Source organism: Manis javanica, chromosome 8 (assembly GCF_040802235.1).
Source record: "Manis javanica isolate MJ-LG chromosome 8, MJ_LKY, whole genome shotgun sequence".
Taxonomy (NCBI): Eukaryota; Metazoa; Chordata; class Mammalia; order Pholidota; family Manidae; genus Manis; species Manis javanica.
This window is the reverse complement of record NC_133163.1, coordinates 6338981-6357896: the sequence shown is the minus strand read 5'-3', so window position 1 is coordinate 6357896 and position 18916 is coordinate 6338981. Positions and strand designations below refer to the sequence as shown.

General features: G+C 53.0%; 1 long non-coding RNA gene across 1 annotated transcript in view; it reads right to left on the bottom strand.

The window, feature by feature from the left end:
* LOC140843236 (uncharacterized) overlaps positions 1-18916 on the bottom strand; it is a 183204-nt gene that overhangs the window by 97397 nt on the left and 66891 nt on the right. The window contains exon 3 of the long non-coding RNA XR_012120836.1: positions 6097-6242. This is a non-coding gene — a long non-coding RNA (uncharacterized lncRNA). The remainder of the gene's footprint in view (positions 1-6096; positions 6243-18916) is intronic.

The following is an 18916-nucleotide window of genomic DNA, read 5'->3' as shown; positions in this document are numbered from 1 at the left end:
TGAGCATTCATGTGTAAGTCTTTGTGTGTGTGTGTATTTTGCTTCTCCTGGGTAGATATCTAGCAGTGGAATTGCTGGTTTATATAATATATTTATGTTTTGTATAAAAAACACCACAGTATTTTCCCACATGGCTGCACCATTTTTTATATTTCCACCAGCAGTAGATGAGGATTCCAATTTCTCTACACCTTTACCGACACTAATTACTGTCTATCATCTTTACTCTGGCCACATGATTTGTTTTTACGGATGAACTTGTGGAATCTTGACAGGTACACCAGAGACAGAGGCTGTCCTTATTCCCATTCGACAGATGGGAAGACTGAGTCTCAGAACTGTGAAGCAAGGTGCCCAGGCTTGCAAGATGGGTAAGGAGCTTGACCCAGGCCTGCCTGTCATGAACCAGTGCCAGCGGGACCTCAAAGAACCCGTACCACTTGTGTAGTCACCCGCTTCACACGCACAAGCATCACGACTAATTTCTTACTGAGGAAACATGAAATTCGGGAGAAGTAACCATCAGTTCAGGGATGGTCAGATAGCAAATATTTTAGGCTTTGCAATTCACACAGTCCCTGCTCCAAATAGTCAACATGGCCTTTGTAGTGCCAAACATCAGAGACGACTTGTAAACAAATGGGTGTGGCATGTGCCCATTTTCTTGTGTTATGTACAAGAACAGGCAGCAGGCCAGGTTGGGCCCCCAGGCTGCAGTCTGCCAATCCCTGATTTTATCCATTGTTCACACGGCTAGAAAGCAACTGAGTCAAAATTTGAAGCCGGTCTGCCAGACAGTTTGGAGTATGTAGTGTCTGCACTTCTCACTGCCTGGCATGCGTGCACCTCCCATTTCAGGACACTCTCTCCAATCTGGGTGCATGACTCCTGCCCCTCCATTGCTGCTCATGATGGACGGGGGCCATTAAGTCGTATGTTTAGCACAGTTTAACCACGAGCCAATTCCTCGTGCCCTGGGCTCATGTAGAGTAACAGCAGTACAAGGGCTGGCACCAAATACCGGGTTCAGGTCCCAGCTCCCCCTGCCCCGCTGGGGGCTCCCTCTGAGCCTCCCTGGTCTCCTCTGTAAAGGCGGTAATAGCACCTGATCATAGGTTGGTTGTGATAATTAAATGAACTCACATAGGAGCATCAGCTTCAAACAGGGCCTGGCACAAAGTAGGCTCTCAATAAATGGCAGCTATTGCTATGTAGCCCCCACCCTCAACGAAGCGGGATTAATTTCATATCTGCACATTATTTAATATCTCCTGGGGAGAGAAAAGAATGCATTGTGGTTAAAAGTTCCTATATAATTATGATTGGCTTGCTCAGGGTGGTGCCATGTTCTGCAGAAAGCAGAAAGCCCTCAGGACAAAATTGTAACTTGGTAATAGTAATAATAATGATAGTAATAATAATAATAGTAGTTCACATTTATTAGGCACTTAGTAAAGCAACACGCTAAGTGTTTTGCAAACATGCTCTCATAATAGCTACCATCTGGACGGCCCTTTTGAGCCCACAAAGCCTTTGCCTGGGTTCTATCTCACATGGGCCTCCCATCAACCTGGGAGAGTGGCCTCCACGTCTACTCTGGTTTACAGAGGAAGAAACTGAGGCACTTACCCAGGTTGCCCTCTAAAGGCCAGGCTGGACTCGCAGCTGGGATGCTGAGTTCCAGAACCAGCTCCCTTCTCCCACGAGGCTCCTCCCTGTCCTGGCCAGGGTCCGTCCCACTATTTCTCTATACCCGCCCATGGCAGCAGAGGAAACATCTCTTAGCATTGTTCATATTGGGTCCCAGGGAACTTACCTCTCCCAGTGAGAAGTCTGCTTTAGAACACTGTGGGGAGGGGCAGTGCTTGACCCCAGGTGGACCCTCCTATGCAAGGTGCCTGGGAACTAAAGGACCCTCTCCAGTTCTCAGCCCACCCAGCCTATGACCACCGGCCCCACAGTCCTCTGTGCAATGGAATGGAATCCAAATGTGGAGCTTCAGTGGGGAAAAGCCTGAGCAGTCTCTCCAGGCAAACTCGCCCAGAGCGAGAATGTTCTCATGAGGCTGCCCGCTAGGGAAACCCCTCCTGCGGGGGTTAGGGAAGTCTGCCCTCCTAACATGCCCCGACTTGCCAGAACATGCTTGCTTTCTTCTGCAGTGAGGGCCGTCCCCTCTCCCCCTTGCCCAGACCTCTGCACCCCGCCTCCCTCAGCTCTACATACACACAGACATTGCCAGCCTCCCTCGGAGCTACCCTGGTGTTCCCTGGCCTTGCCTGTCAGTCACTGGTTTGGGAGGGCGCAGACCTTCCCTGGCCCCTTGCCATCTCTGACGGTGTAAAATGGGAATAATGATAATTATGGCATGGCTGTGACACTTAGAGGAATACGTGCAAAGCGGCATCCAGACAAGGCTTGTGACATGCAGCTTTCCTAGAGGCATTACTTACTGCCCGTTCTGCCGCGAGCCAGGAACCCTGCAACGGCACGCTGGCCAGCTGCCACCTCTCCCTCAGTTGGGGTCATGGAGGCGCATTCCCACACATCAAACAATATCGATTTTGATTTAGGGACATTACAGTTTTTGATTCAAAATACAGCAAGCCATCTTCATGGCGAATACCATGACTCTCAAGATTGTGCTCAATCCATAGCTCCTTCCTGGTTCCAGCTCAGGACTGAGGGGAAGTGGGCCCAAGCCCAAGGGGCGCGGGGGAGTGCCTGAGCCCTACAGAGCCACACAGGCCTCCCCGGGGCCTCGAGGAGGTGTCACGGGACACGCCCCCTTTGCCCTGCTGCTGCCTCCGCCTAGAAGGCTCTCTACCGCTTTGGACTTCCTGTCCTGAGCAGCAGTTGCCACATGCTCTCTGAAGCTCTCCTGGGCTCACCAGGCAGTGGGACTGTTGCCGTTTGCTAAGCCCCACTGCAGGTTTGCACCCCCTCCTGCAGCGGTCACTGCACAGTGCAGAGCGTGTGTGCCAGTTCACATGCGTGCTCTCTACTGGATCATTCCACTGGGGGTGAACAGTCCCTCTTGGGTGAGCGCATCAGGTCCTGTGCTGGGTGATTTACCTGCATTCTCCCCTGTGCTCCTAACTCCTCGGAAGCCAGCCCTTCAGTCCAATCTGCACAGAAAGACACTCAGGTTGATGATTTTCCCAAAGTCACATATGCAAGGTAGGGTGGAGCCCTCGGCTCCACCCACAGCCTCAGTATCCCCTGCAGACCCTAGCACAGTACCTGAGGCCCCGGGCAGGCTTGGCTGGGCGGGCTGCTTTGAGATTGGGGGTGGGGCGGCGAGCCAAGGAGAAAATGAATGAAACTCCAAAACCGGGCTTATCCCAGCCTGGCCGGACCCTCAGAGCAGAGCGTGTGCTCTCACCCTGAGAACTGCAGCCCTCTCCGAAGAACGGGGATTATCACCTGTCGTTCCACAGTACCAGGGCCTCCCAGGTACCTCCCTCATTAGCAGGCCAGATGGCAGCCGGGGGGCAGCGGTTCCTGGTCCCCCAGAGCACATGCCCTTCACAGCGCTGAGAGCTGGCCTCACCTCCCTTTGCATCGTCCCCCCTTCCACGGGGGAGCCCTCCATCCACTGACCTTGGTGAACAGACACTCAGCCGACACCAACCTTTGACCCCTCCCTCACCTACTCTTCCTGCCCCCCTTCCTTTCTTCCTCTGCTTCCTTGCCTCCTCCTTTCCCTCCTGCCTCCCTTCTCCCTTCCCTCCAACCTTTTCTTCTCGCTTACCCATTCACCCCCACTCACTCACCTGCAGTTACAGCCCCATGCGCCCTGTGGTCCCCCGCCCAGCCTCTGTCCCCAGCCTGTCTGCCCTGCTTCCCGCCCCTCCCTGCCATGCCACACGGTGGGCCCCAGAATAACCTTCCCACCCAGAAGCTTCGCTTGACTCCCTTCCTGGCGAATTGGAACCACATTCCCCAGACCAGGGTGGGAGCCCCATGTGCTCTGTGCGGCACTGAGCCCCCAGCCTCACTCCCACCACACAGAGCCTTCCCTGAGTGACTGGGGACACTGCCTCCGCCCCTTACCTCCCACAGTCCCCTCCCCACAGGGTACAGCCACCAGAGGTTTATAAGCCTGGAGAGTGCTGGGTGCTGAGAGGGACAACAGCTGTGGCAGCAAGAGCAGCAGAGAAACATAGGCAGGTCCAGGCTTGACGCTAAGCAATTCACGTGGGTCCAGCCAGGTAACCCCAAACCCACCGTCGGGGAAACAGTCATTAGACCTTTGTCACAGAGCAGGAAACTGAGGCCCAGCGAGGTGGAACGGCTCACTTGGAGTCACTGGTTATGACTGGTTAAGAGAAAGAGCCAGGACTCAGGTACAAGTCTCTGTCCCCAAAGCCCAGGCTGTGTACCATTATAATAGCCTTTCTCAGGCGCTAAGTGAGCATCATGCCCCTTAGCAATCGCCTATCTCCTTCTAATTCTTGAAGAATTAGCCACCTCCTCCTGGAAGGCTTCTCTGACCTCCTAGGCTGGAGTGGCTCCTTCTGCTCTGGACACACATAGGAAGGCATCTTTGCTCCCTGTACCCACCGGGACCCCCCACCCAGATGCTGCATGCTCCTCCAAGCAGGTCCTGCACCCACCACACACAGCACGCTGCAGCTGCTCGGGGAATCCTGCAGAATAAATAAAAAGATGGAAGCATCCTGGGGCTGCCAGCAACGAGCAGAAGATGATGTCTAATCCAAGGGACTCATGAGAATTCCGTGGAAGAGCGCTTTGAGCAGGCTTGATAAGGAGGCTCTAAGAGCCGGGCCTGGGGCACCCAGTAGGCAGCTCTGTGTGCACGGCGGGAGGACCCGGGCACGTCCCCCAGGTGGTCTGGGGGTGCCGCAGGACATGACACTGAGTCAGGTGGGAGAGGGCTGCAGAGGACCCTGAGTGACAAAACTTGTCCCACGCTCTCAGCCCATCCTGGTTCCTTCAGGTCAAGACCAGAGGTCAGAGACGACAAGCCCAATTTTATTTGACCAGTACAGTACCTTAAAGATTTTTAAAAACCCATTGTCAATATTTCATCACTGGGAATTTTAAATTCAAGTCTGGACCTTGGGCTTTTCTCAGAAAAATCTAAATACTTGGCCACTTTGGACGCGCTCACCTTCAGCCTGACTGCAGTCAGCTGGAGCTCTGGCTGCCCCCAGCGGGGCTGGTTTCTCCATCGCCATAGTCCCCGACATCCGCAGTCGCCCCCGCACCCACCAGATGGACCTCCCACCTCCTTGCATGGTTACACTGGCAGCATTACCTGGCCGGCCTCACTGGGGGTGCCTGCCTGGCCCTGAGGGCATTGGGATGAGCCTGATCCCAGACTCCACCTCTGACAGGAAGCGTTTATCTCCCTCTACTGGATTTCCTGCTGGCCCTGGAGATTTTGACCTTGAATATGCTATATCTTTACACATTCTCACATCCTTTCTTGCCAAACACAGCCATCCTCCCCTTCTCTCGGAGCCAGGTGCTGACCTGGGTGGGGTCTGAGGCCATGCACAGCCTCCAAGCATCTCTCTGGCGGGAGCTGTCCTTTCTGTGGGCAGAGCCTAGGCACCGCCTTGTCAAGTATGCCTGGCCAGGCCACGGTCCGCAAAGGACATTTTGCATTTCCACCCTTGGCCTCTTCTCTCTCCCCTGTCCCACCCCACGCTACTTCCATCTCACCTATCTCTCTCTCTCTCTCCTCTCTCTCTCTCTCTGTCTTTCTCTCTCCTTCTCTCTTTTCTGTGACTCCCAAACCCAAATGTGTTTGGTTGGGTTGAAACTTGGCACCAGGGTCCTGAGCCTTAAGGCAAACATTTGTCCTAGAACTTGCTGGAAATCTCTTGGCTTGTCTTAGCTGGGCAACAGCAAGAACCAAACAGCAACCCCCTCCTGTGTACCCTCCCCTAACCCCGCCCCGTCACAGTCTGGCTAACTGGAGGCTCCTGGAATTTCCCTGGGCTGGACACAAAGGCCTCTCCAGGCACGCAACTCAGCCAACTCCTGGAAAGCTGCACCGTGGGTGAGTCATCCCCCGGGGCCGCAGCCAGGCCAGGCTTGCACACAGCGAAGGGTGCCCATTCTTACCTTTCCTGCCTTCGCTGGGCCAGCGCTTGTCTGCAAAGCTTCCTTGAGTTTCGGCTGGGTTTTGCCCCGTCATTAGAAAGCTCTCCCATGACGAGCACACATTGCCGAGCGTGGGCTCTAGGGGACCCCCCACGTGTCTGAGAAGCCTGTGAATAAGAGAAGGGACCTGTTCACTCACCCATCAGTTCGCTCCTTCATCCACTCACTTAGTTCTTCAGTCATGGCAGCCTAAATTATTTATTCATTTTCTCCTTGACTCAGTCGCTCACTCAGACTTGTACTAGCTCATATATAGATACAGATACAGATATAAATACTGATACAGCTATAGATCCCCTTGTTTACTCACTTATTAATTCAACCACCATGCTCACCTGTTTTGCCATTCACTGGTCCATTTATATCTCCGTTTGTTGATGCAGGGACTCACATTATGGATGCCATATCCATGACGACGTTCATCTGACCGCCCATCCCTCGGCCGCTCCACTGATTCACTAACTCACACCTACATCGCTCCCTTCTCACTGTGGGCAGGCATTGCACTGCCCCAAGAGGATAGGGATACAGGCCCCACCCTCGGTGCCTCACACCCTCACACAGGTGAGCCAGGACTCCAGTAAGCCAGCCACAGGAAGCAGGGGAACCCCGGCATAAGGTGGGAGAGGTGCGGCTCTCTGGAGCACAGGGGCGGAGGGCAGTCAGGCAGGAGCAACCAGAGAGTGCTCCCCTGGGGAGGTGGGCTGCGGAAACACAGTCAAAGTGAGGGGGCATGTGGGCAGGAAAGGAGAGTGCCCACCTCAGCTGGCAGCTGCCCAGCGTACAAACAAAGATGCAGGAGGCTGGATGTCCAGGCTCAGGGGCAAGGATCTGAAGCCACAAGACCCCAGACTCAGTTTCAGGGCCGTCTCTGAGGAGCCGTGGGACCTTGGGTCACTTACCTAACCTGGTGAGCCTCACCTATAAGTGGGGTCGTGACCCCACACTGGGTTATTCTGAGGACTCCACAGCCTGTATTCAGGTTGACATGTGGACATGGGTGTGCTCAGCCACTGTGTGGGCCCCCGTCTCTGTCCCACTGGACTAGAAGGTGCCTTGAGGTCAGGACCCGGGCCTGGGTCTGCTGGTTCCCCTGCTGTCTGTCCAGAGCCTACAGTTGGGCAGGCACGTGGTAAATGCTCAATAAATATTTCTTGAATGAATGAACCAGTTAGAAAAGGATCTTAGAAATTCTCTAGCCCCAGCATTTTCAAACTTTGCAACTTTGAAGGTGCTACAGGGACCACCAGTGATGATTCGGTGTCATATCCCACTTAACCCAAGCGCCTTCTTTACATACTGAGTTTTTGTGTGTGTGTGCTGGCATACATATTGAGATTTTCTTTCATAATGTAATTTGACAAGTGGGTTCTCCTCCTTTAAGAAAAGAAAAGGCTTGAAAACTGATGGTCTATCTTAAAGGTAGGGAACTGGAGCCCAGACTGAGGGAGTAAGTGCCCAAGGTCGCCAGGAGGGAACCCCGCACTTCCAGCCACCCTGTCCAGGGGCTCTGCCCCCTGTCACTGGCCTCCCCTCCATCCCAGCATTGACCCTCCAGGCTTTTGGGGGGCCACCTGCCCTCCATTCTCCCTCCAACAAGACTCTGAGATTCCAGATGGAAACAGAAAGAATGGGGAACAGGAGGTAATGGGGCCAAGTGGAGGAAAGGTGGGGGAGGGCTCCCCAGGTATGCAGGGTCTCCTCAGGTGGAGGATTCAGCTGGAAATTCCAGGGGAACAGTTAACTCCATATGGCCAGGGTGTTGGGTTTTGAAACTCTATACATTTTTTTTAATCTATAATTATGTGGCACACACCTAATTAAAATGGACTATAATTGTTGAAATATTTTATTGAAGTCATTTTTTTTTTTTTCCCAAACGACAGGTTTAACAGATGATAAAACTTGTCTTGTGGTTAACTGGGGCTGCCAAGAACCCCGGGCAGAGTACAGGGGTGGGGCTGTCCACAGCGGACAGTCAACTGTGTCTGAATGCCAGCATTCTTTGCTAAGCAGTCCTGAAGGCTTCTCTCGGGCCCCGTGCCAAGAGCTCGGGATGGAGACAAATAGCCTGGGTGGGTGTTTTGTGCACAAAGATGACTGAGGTTTGCTTTAGCTCAGTGCAGAAATCCTTTGAAATTGTGCTCCCAGGGAGTGAGGGCAGCTAAGATCAGAGGCAACTGTTTACTCAAAGGCGCAAGGAAAGGAGTGTGGGCTTCCGCCCGCTTTGCAAGCGGCACCCACCTCCAAAGATCCAAGCCACACAGGGGAACAGGCCCCCGGGCCACGAGAGCCGCTGTGGCCTCAGCTGCCTCGGGGAATGACGGTGCTGACCAACAGTCCTGCAGGGCGCTGGCCGCCTCCTAGGTGCTCTGTGTTTTATATGCTGTATTCTAATATTTATTTATCCCCCCACTTTCTAGATGGGGAAACAGAGTCAGAGTTTAAGAAAATGGCGTAAGGTCTCACCACACTTCGGCCTGGCCTGAGTCCTGCCCCAGCTTTGTCTAACTAACTCAGAAGCCAATGTTTCCCCGCTACCGGGTTCTGACTCACACCCTGACTCAAAGCAGCGTCTTCATTATTAAAAAGACTGAATCCATCTGGGGGACAGAAGAGCAAGGATAGACTCTCCAGGATGTGGGGGCTCCTTTGCATTTGCTGCGTCTGTATGCCACCCCACCCCACCAGCAGCACGGGGCGCCGAGCATGCTATGACATTGGGGACTCGCCACACATTCACTGAGGCCAACAGGCCAGGGTGGGAACCAGGGAGAAGGTCATTCTTGTTCCAGGCCGAGAGCCAGGGCGGTCTGTGTACCCCCTGTTCTGGTCTCCTGCGGAGGAGCGGGCAGCGCGAAACTGAGAGCCGAATGGTGTGGTCAAGATGCGGGAGCTGTTTCATCCCACGTCACTGTCCCAGCCCAGCGGCGGGGCAGCTATGGTCATACCTAGGCTACAGGTGACAGACAAGGGCTGAGAGGCCAGTGTGACCCGATGCTAAAACAGTTACAACAAAGCTTCTACAGTACCAGAAAAAAATATATATTCTTGGAGTCTTTTTTGTGGTGGTTCTTAGGAAAAAAAAAAAACTTATTCCTTCTTCTTCCACTGACCACCTTTGTTCTGTCCCCATGGGTTGGCTTTGTGCCATCTTCATTTTCCATCTTCATGCAGCTCATTTTTATTGAGCACCTACTATGTATGAGGCCCCCCGCCAGGTGTGTCCTCGCAGCCAGGCACTGAGGCCATGGAGGGCACAGGGGTCTCAGACTCAAACCCAGGTCAGCCCTGGCAGCTGTGGGGTTGGAGGCTGGCTCTCTGCTCCCTGAGCTCAGCAGCTCCTCTGTGGGCAGGGGCGGGGGGAGGCCCCAGCCTCAGGGCGGCAGTATGGAAGCAGGGGACAATGTTTGTGTGGAGCCTGGCTCTGGGCCTGGGCACCCACCCCCTCTGAGCCACCCCACCCAGCCCTTCCTTCTCTTGAGAGGAGGACAAGGGCAGCCGCATACAGGACTCCCTCTGACAGCTGTCCAGGAAGGGGGGCTTATTTGTACAAAGCAGCCTGACTGTGTCTAAATCCCTCCCTGGGGCACTGGTTCCAAATTCAAATGTGGCAGGTTTGATCCCTGCCACCCCGCCCCACCCCGCAGGACGTTCCCTGCCCTCCCGTTCTGCCGGGTGCAGGGAGCACCCCGTCTGCTCCTGCCCGGCTGGTTACCCAACCCTCCCTCCCTCCTCCACCGCCAGCCCCCGCCCACCTCCCTCCCTCTCCTCCCTGGCTCCTGCCCCACCTGTTGGATCTGTCCATTTGGCACCGGGAGGAGTGGGAGGCACCCTGCCCTCCAGCCCTCAAACCCAGGAGAGCTGCAAGGGGCAATTGTATTACGGAGCGAAGGAATTCACGCAGAGCTCCCGTGCGGATGCTCAGGAGGCTCTTGTCAGCCCTGAGAGATGGATGCCTATGTGCCCACTGAAGAGATGTGGAAAGTTCAGGTGGAGAAGGTGGCAGCTCAGGGTCACAAATGGCCCAGCTGAGGGTGGGGTGGAATTCACACACTAGCTACAGAAAGAGCGGCTGCCTCTGGACAGACTCTCCACGTACAGGAGCGCCATCCTCCAAGGGTGTGCAAGGCAGATGCCAAGGAGCCCCATTATGCATGGTGACGACTGGCCTGACACCCTGGCAAGGCACTCAGGTGTGAAATGGGACCTGATGGCTTTGCAGCCCCTCCCCTGCCCCCTCGTTGGAGACTCTGGTGCAGAGGAAAGCCAGCGTGCCCCACAGCAGGGTGTGTGGTTTGTGCACTGCAGACATTGGGGCCAGTGAGGCTTTGTCATAAAACACTGCCCTGGACACTGTAGGGTATTTACAGCACCCCTGGCCTCCACCACCAGACCCAGTAGCAATCCACCCGCCCCCCAACCAAAAAGTAGTGACCACCAAAAATGTCTTTAGACATTGCCAAAAGTCCCCATGGGGGCAAAATCATACCCCCTCCAGTTGAGAACCATTGCCTTATAGTTTTTGGTTTACCTTAAAGGAAGGCAATGCCATTTCTCTCAAGAGCATTTAGAAATTCAGAGTAGAATGTGCCCAGAAGTAAATAGCACAGAGCAGGGCGCAGCGAAGCCCGGCCAAGCGTGGTGGTATCTATAGTCACCACCATCATCACTACCACAACTTGCCTGCTGCAGGTGAGCATAAGTCATCCTGAGCTGGTGTGGAGCCCTGGGGCTGGGCCTTGGGGCCTCACGGCGAGCCCTGCGGCTGGCTCACACCACACTTTGAATGAGTCTGTTTGCCCTTCGGGAACTCAGTGGTCCCATCTTTAAAACAGGAAGTCCGAAGGATGTGACCCTCAAGAACCACTTTGAAGCCAGGATTTCCTGATTTCCAGATTCCACGTTCTGGGGCCAGGGCCACCGCACAGCACCACAGGCTCTGGGCCCCGTCAGCTGGGTTCATCGTGGCCCAAGCACGTACCAGCTGAATGTCCTCAAACATGTCACTTACTCTCTCCATGTGTCTGTCTTTTCATCTGTGTAGCTCCATGATCGTATCTGCCTCGTGAGGTTGTCACAAACGTGAACAGACTGGGACAGTGCCTACTGCTAACAGCAGCTCCATTAGAATCGTCATGAGAAATACCCTGGCCGTATTTAAAAACACAACCCTCGGTCCTGATCACAGGGCCACTGAATCAGTGCTTCCACAGTGGAACTTGGAATAAGTGTAAATACAATTTTAATGCTCCTCCAAATGAGTCTCTGCAATGGGTCATTGGTCTGGCATTTAGGAACCACTTTAAGTTACATGAAATTCTGTGATGTGAGGCATATTCTTTAGTGTTTTGAGTATTGCTGTGGGGGGGCCCTGAGTGGTACAAAGATGGTCAAGTTATTCTGCCCTCAGGGAGCCACTATCTAAATGGGCAAGACCAACTCATAAGCCACATACATAGCCCAGGGGTCCTCTGTGGCAAGGCCACAAACAAGTTTGAGACATGTGCTCAGACATGACAGAGGAGAGAGGTTAACCTGGAGGGCTGCCAAGTAGGGTTGTGCAGGTTGTTGACTGCATTAGAGCATGAGGTCTAATTCACACAAAAGTACCATAGGGCCAGTGGAAGGCTTGGAGACCATTATTCACCCAAGCTGCCCCGCGAGTTCTGACTCGTCCTTGGTGACAGCTCAGCTGGCCCTTTCTCTGGGGAGCTTTCTCCAAGACTCCACTAAAGGAATTAGCCACTGTACCATGCATGCCCTGTAGGAGTCTTGCCTTTCCCAGATTCAAATTGCATGTTGGGTCAAGGCCTCCCAGGAAATGATGAGCACTTTGAGGACACAGACTCTTTTTTTTTTTTTTTTTTTTGGTATTTCTAGCATCAAATACAGAGTCTGGTACAGAGTAGATCAGCAAATGATTATCAAATGAATGAGTGATGAAATAAAAAAATGAATTCAACTAACTGAAAGGGTGTTATTGGGCACCCATGGAAAGGAACTACACTACACTAATCAAGAGAGACGGGTGCTAGTTAAGGTGGCTCCTCAGAGGAGGAGGGGGAAGCAGGCTTTGAAGGGTGGACTTGGTTCTGATGAGTGGAGATGTCATGCAGAGAGCAATCCCCAGCAATCTCATGCAAAGAAAATGAGATCGCAAAGGTGGAAGACCCATGAAGTCATTAACGAAGGGTTCAAGACAAGCAGGGTTTGAAGGTGGCTATGGTAGACACATGCTGTTCCTTTGGTATGGAAGCAGAAAGTAAATATTTTCATAGAATCAACAGGAAAATAGGCACACCCATGTCGTGGCATCTGGGGAAAATCAGCCCTCTGTGCCCTGGGTGTGACACTTGGCCATTTTGTCCATAGCTTTCCCTGAGCATTGAGCAAATAGAGGACCAGACACTTGGGTCCCACGTGCCCAGGAAACAGGATCTCTGGGGTCAGTGGGGTCTGAAATGCACTGCTTTGCAGGTATGTTAGGCCAGAGATGTCCCTCAAAACCTGACAGACCTGGGCTCTGCCCACATCCTGCTGCGGAGGCCTGACAACCTGGATTCGCCTCTGGACCTAAGTTTCCTCATCCAAATGGTGGGAATATAAACCTCCATCTCTCAGGACTCATGGTTGAATGAAATGCAGTACAACACTGGCTGTGAGTGCCATCAGGCCACTCTCTTTCCTCAGAATGGTCCATTGGCATCCACTCAGCTGAGCTCAGGAATCCATCTCCAAACCTCAGATATGACCATGCATATTTAAAAGTGATAGAATTTCCTTTGAACCAGTAATCCTTCTCAAGGGAATCTGCCTTCTGATTATCCAAAAGACATAATTTATGTCCAACAATTTCCATCTCCATGCTGTTCTAATAGTAAAATGTAAACTATGCCAGCAATAGTGGGAAGTCTGAGTACACAGAGAAACACCCAGGATGCAACACACTCCGAAGGATGGAGAAGTATGGGGATGAGGCAAAGAGTCTGTAATAATGCAGAGAAATCACGCTGTAGATTTCGTCAGGAAGCTTCAAACAGCATTCACAATTCCACCACTATATTCTTTACCGCACAGATTTCTGTTTTGTTCTGTTCAGATAGCATCAAATAGAGCACTTGGAATAACTCCCTCTTCCTACCCCAACGCAGACCCGGCTCCCAAGTGCCCTATGCCCACCATTGTCAAGAGCACACTGGCAAGGATGACACGCAGGGCCCTAACTCCACACTGGGGCGGCGCATGAGGCCCAAGCACGGTTTGATGCACTGGGCGCCCTAAACAGCTACTTCCCGCCCAGCCTCATGCTAAATGTTACAGGGACGTGGGGAGAACAGGTTTGCCCCTGGTCAGGAGGGACTCCCCTGCAGTGAGACCAGGGGGAACACTGTGTAGAAGCTGCTAGTTCTCAAGTGGACTCTCTCTGTGTCCTGCACCTTTCCTGCCTGGTTTCTAAGCCTCATCCCTGATGCCCAGGCGTAGGAGAGTGCACACTGCAGCCAGGCTGCCTGAGAGCAAAGCTCTGCCAGGGCCCGCTGTGTGAGCCTGGGAAAGTGGCATGAGTTCTCTGTGCCTTGGCTTCCCTGTCTGGAAAGGGCGCACAGTGACAGCACCGTCCTCCTAGTTGGTGGGCTGTTCCTTGTTCTGCAAAGCTCTTAGGACAGAGCGTGACTCTCTGCAAGTGCTATAGGAGGGCTTTCTATTAATGTAAGTGCAGGCGCAGCTGAGATAAGACCGACATCAAATCACACAGTCTTTCCACTCAACCCCACTGCCAGAGGTCCACAAGTAACTCTGAAACAAGACCCTTGGGAGGGCTGGAACAGAGGGTCGGAAAGGATGCCACCGTGCCTGGCCTTTGGGAAAGTCGAAGAAACAAGAGTGCTGGATTTTGACAGCTTTGCGCTCAAATTCCACCTGTACCACTCCGTGATGCTCTAACCCTCCTCCCCAATCCCTCTGCACCTCGGTCCCTCCGCCCCCACCCACTAGGGAGAGGTTACCATCAGCAGTAAGCAAGCATCAGATAAAGTTCAGGAACGGTGTCATTGACCCCACACCAAGACATCACAAGGTGTTGTGGGGAAGATCACATGTGAGAACATACGTGTGGCACCTGCATGTGCTAGGCATCGCCCAGTAGGTGCAAGAGGAATCTCAGCTGTGACAGACTCAAAGAGGAATGAGCTAAGGCTGCTCCCTGGACAAGCAGGGGTTTCAGAGGCATTGAGAAAGGACAGCCTTCCGCAGGCAGGGATGACAGGCAGGGTCGCTCCTGGCACAGGGGCAGCTCAGGCAGTGGTCCAGTGCTTCCACAGATCCTCAACTGGCCATATTCCTACCAGGGCACCGCACAGGGATGGGATCTAGCAGGTGGTGGGAGAAAACAAGGGAGGGAGAGACAGAGGGGGGTGGTGGGGGAGATGAGGGGAGGATGGGGCATGGGAATGTCTGCGTACAGGCCTTTTCCCGAAGCCCCATCTGTGGCCAGCGAGACGCTGACCCGGCTCCCCCACCGCCTGACCCCAAACAGAAGGCCCCTTGTTCTTCAGCCTGCTCCTTGTGATTCCTGGGGAACGCGATTATAAACCTAGACACTCCCATTTCACCCTTTCAACGGGCACTGTTCCCACTTGGGCGTCTGCTTCCCTCCCCTTTGCCACATAATGCACCCTGCTTGCCACTGAGAGATTTAGTGTCCCCCCCACCCACCCCCAAAGGAAAAATGTAGCTTGAGATTTTAATTCCTATTCATGTCATTTTACAATAGCTTCATTCATTCCTACTGGCTGTATGATTTTTTTTTAATTTATGGAGTACATTTATGATGCATGAATTAGAGAAACGAAATGTTATTAGAAAGGTCCCAGGGAGCGCACTGTTTCATGTCTGAGGACTGAGAATCAAGTATAAGGGAAGAAGGGTGAGGCGGAGGCAGACACAGCTGGATTCTAGCCCAGCCTGGTCCCCAAAGTGCTGTGTGGCTTTGGGCAGGGATCTTAACCTGTCTGGGCCATATGACTGTCTTCCTAAGGGGTGGCTTCCCACTTACATCAAGTAGTATGTCCATTAACCACTAGAGCGGCCCTGTGAGTCAGGTACAATCACTGTCATAATGAATGCACAGAAGCACCCTTTAGGAGACCTGGCCCAGACCCCACCCCATCTCGCAGGGCCCAGCTGTGAGGAGAGCAGGGCTGAGCGCCCCTCTTCCCCACCGCCCTGCGGTCCAGCTTCAGCTGCCAGGGCCCTTCACGGGCAGAAGCATGAATGCAGAAATCCAGTAAGCCTGGGGAGGCCAACGTTTTGGCCTCCTAAAGCCCCTTTTTCCTAAACAGCTGCCCACAGCTGCCTGGAGCTAAGTCTTGCCCTAAATTGGCCCACAGCCCTGAAAACTGATGGGCTGGGGCCCAAGGCAGGCAGAGGAACCCGAGGCCTTCCTGGAGGGGAGAGAGGCTGCTCGTGCTGCTGCTCACTGGCCGTGAGGACTTGTCCCCTCAAGCCTCAGTTTCCCCAACTATAAACTGAGTACAGATGGTCCCCTACCCCTATGTAGCACAGTGACAGTGAAGATGAAATTATGGGTGTTAGACGACCCAGGTCGGGGCCTGATGCAGATGGCATTGCCCATGGGGGCCCCTCAGGAGTTCGGCCCCTTCCCGCCCAGCCCAAGGCTGGTCCCCGGGAACACGTACACCTCTCTCTGCCTTCCGCCCAGGCTGCTCCTGGCTGAGAGCCTGGCTCTGGGCAGCTCAGTCAGTGCCTGTTGAAATGGCTGCTCTGAGGGGGGTACTTTGCCCAGTTCGCCGCTGGTGGGCTTTAGTTCCACGTCAATTACCAAGGGAGCAAGAATGCTGTGGCAGGTGTAAATGTGTTCCTAGGCCAACAGGCCAAGGCCCTGGGTACACAGGGAGCTGGCTTAGCCCTCAGGTGTCCTTCCTGCCGATGGTACAAAAACACACGTTTGTGGGAACTGAGTCTTCTGCTGTAAGCAGTCACCTTTGGGGAACACCCAGTCTGTTTAGGTCTTCGCCCCTTTCCTTTGCACCAGGAAAGACCTTAGGGGGTAGGAGGGCGAGGAGCAGATCTTTCTGGCTACAGAGGAACACAGGCACTGATCACACTGCCCTCGGCACCCAGGGGCCTTGGCCAGCTGCTGGGTTCAGTCCCATGCCAGGTATCCGAGGCAATGGCTGCCTTGCCCCACACTCTCCATTCGTAAGGCCCTCCTGCCGTGGGTGCAGGCTCCCCTGGGCCCTGCAGCCCTCTGCCAGCAGTCCCTACATCTCAGGTCCTATGAGGAGCTTCCCAGACAGGTGCCATGCAGCCGTGTGCAGAACTGTGGGGACCAAAGCCCCTCACTCTGCCACCCATGCTCTGCAGCCAGCAGGGCGCCGCTTTCCTCCGTGGATCCTGCACAGAGAAGCAAGGAACGGTCCTCCCAGTCACACCCCCCACCATTCCTCCAGGCTGCTCTTGCTGCTCCCACCCAAAGTTGACCAAGGAGGGGCAGGGGGTTCCTCTGGGTGGACATCTTCCCAGCTAAAACTTGGGGTTTATAATACTACACAAGGAAGAAATGTGTGTCTGCCATGGCAGCTAATAAAGGAGACATTCTCTGCTCCCTGCATGATCTCAAAGGCATATGAGACCCGGCCAGGTGGAACAATTTGTCCGCGCTGGAAGGGGGAGAACCAGACATCCCCTCAAACCCTACTTCCTGCCTAGATCGCAGGCCATGCCACCCTCACCCCAGGATCCCCAACGCAGTACTGATAGCACACCCCAAACCTTCCTTGTGGACTGGGCGGTCCCCTCCTCCACAGATAGAGACCCCTGCCTCCCCTACTCTGCAAACCCCGCTACGTCACGGTCAGCACAAAGCGACCCAAATGGAACCACACACACCCTGTGGCTGAAAGTGAGACGTAAAATCCTATTGGTCCTTCTGACAGTCAAAGTAAAATTTTATGTGAGCAATATACTCTTGCTCTGATTACCATGCAGTATAATTTTATTCTGTTTTTTCTGGGCCTGCTGAACCCCTGCTCCTTTAAGTGTTCGAATGGTCTGCTTGCCAAGATAAATGATTATAATTGACAGGGCATCGTCCATCTACAGCAAAGCTGATTTCATTAAGCATGCCAAGGGCCAGCTCTGGGGGCAGGTAGCTGAGTGGAGCGGGGTTTTGATCTCCGCCTCTCCCTGTAGTGCCGTCCACACTGGCACCAAAGGCTGGAGGGCAAGAGAACAAAGGGAACCTGACGTCTCTGAATTCAAATCTTTCCCTTTGAAATGAGGCGTCCGGAATGGCCAATAAAACTGTGGAAATGGATTTGTGGCTGCATTTGATGTTAAGCCTTTAGTGTCGAACTCCAGGTCTATTGGTTGTCTTTTCATTTCCCCCTTCCTTTCTTTCTTCCTTTTCCCCCCCTTGTGTTCTCCCCTTCTCTGGATGGCCTTTTGGGAAATTTGTTCTTTCATAAATAATTTCTTAGAATTGGTAGATAGGCAGTTGCTGCCTCCCATTTCTGCTTTGACATGGGAAGAGCAAATTAAGTCTTAAAAGAATTGAGACTTGCTCCCATGCCTATAATAGAACTGGTCTCATTCAGATCGAGTAAGACCCGTACTTCTCCCATTTCAGTCTGAGAGTCTCTTATTAAGGCATCTCCGTATACAGGGCTGCCTCCTTTTCCACTGAGTCACAATCCCACCTACTGTTCCCTTCTACCCAGAGAAGAGGTTTGGAGAGGAAGCCCAAGGCTTAGAGCTTCCTCCCTAATCATCTGCAACCAGATACCTGTGCCGGGGAGCTGGGCTTTCGTCTTGAGCAGCTAGCCTAGTCCTCGATGAAGGCAGACATGTCCAACCGTGGCGACAGCCTCCCGTCACCCTGACTTATTTTAGGCCAGGAAAGAGGAATGATGCAAAACAGAGCTTTGCATACCCTGACATGGTCAGATTTTGGAATCCCGGTGAAAATACTGTGTGATGCCAACCAGCCCAGTCACATCCCTGAGGAGGAACCAACTAACCAGCCCCATTTATATAACAGTTTGTGGTTCCTGATAAGAGGAAGGACTAGTGAAGAAAATGGCAAATGGGATACAAAATCTGAAAAAAACCATGTCCAATCCCGATGCTGCCCCCACTGGGAGATCTTGGACTCCTTCTCCTCCCCGGGGCTCAGACGTCTGGCTGTTAAATGAGGGCAGTTGATTCCTGAGTCTTGTCCTGAGTTCTAAATGAGACTGAATGCAAAAGCATTGTTTAATTCCAAACCATCATACAGATGAAAGCTAATATCATTGCAAGAATATCATACAGATTTGCATCCATTAGCTCTTCATAAAATGTCAACGGAGAAGGGATTCTACTTTTGGAGGAAAGAAACTGACATTCCTTGCAAGCAGCCACAGAGCCGGTCACTCCCATAGAGTTCCATTCCCAGTGGTAAAGCCACCCAGGTATGCTGAAATCACGAGACGCTATAGATATTCTATAAAACATCTTCTTAAATGTTTTAAGTAGCTGGTAAATAGTGGGACATTAGGTTGAAATCAGAATAAAAATTAGAGAAGGAAGGAGAGCTGTGAAGCCATTTTGCCCTGAGGACGTCTGGTATACCTGGAGAACTTGATCCTGCATTTTCAGAGCCTCAGATGGTACAGGGCACATGAGACAAAGCCCAGAGCCTCTTCAAATGGGGATCCCAAGAGAAGACCTTTATAAAAAGCCAAGGTCTCAAAGGGTATAAGGGTAAACTATACGGAAA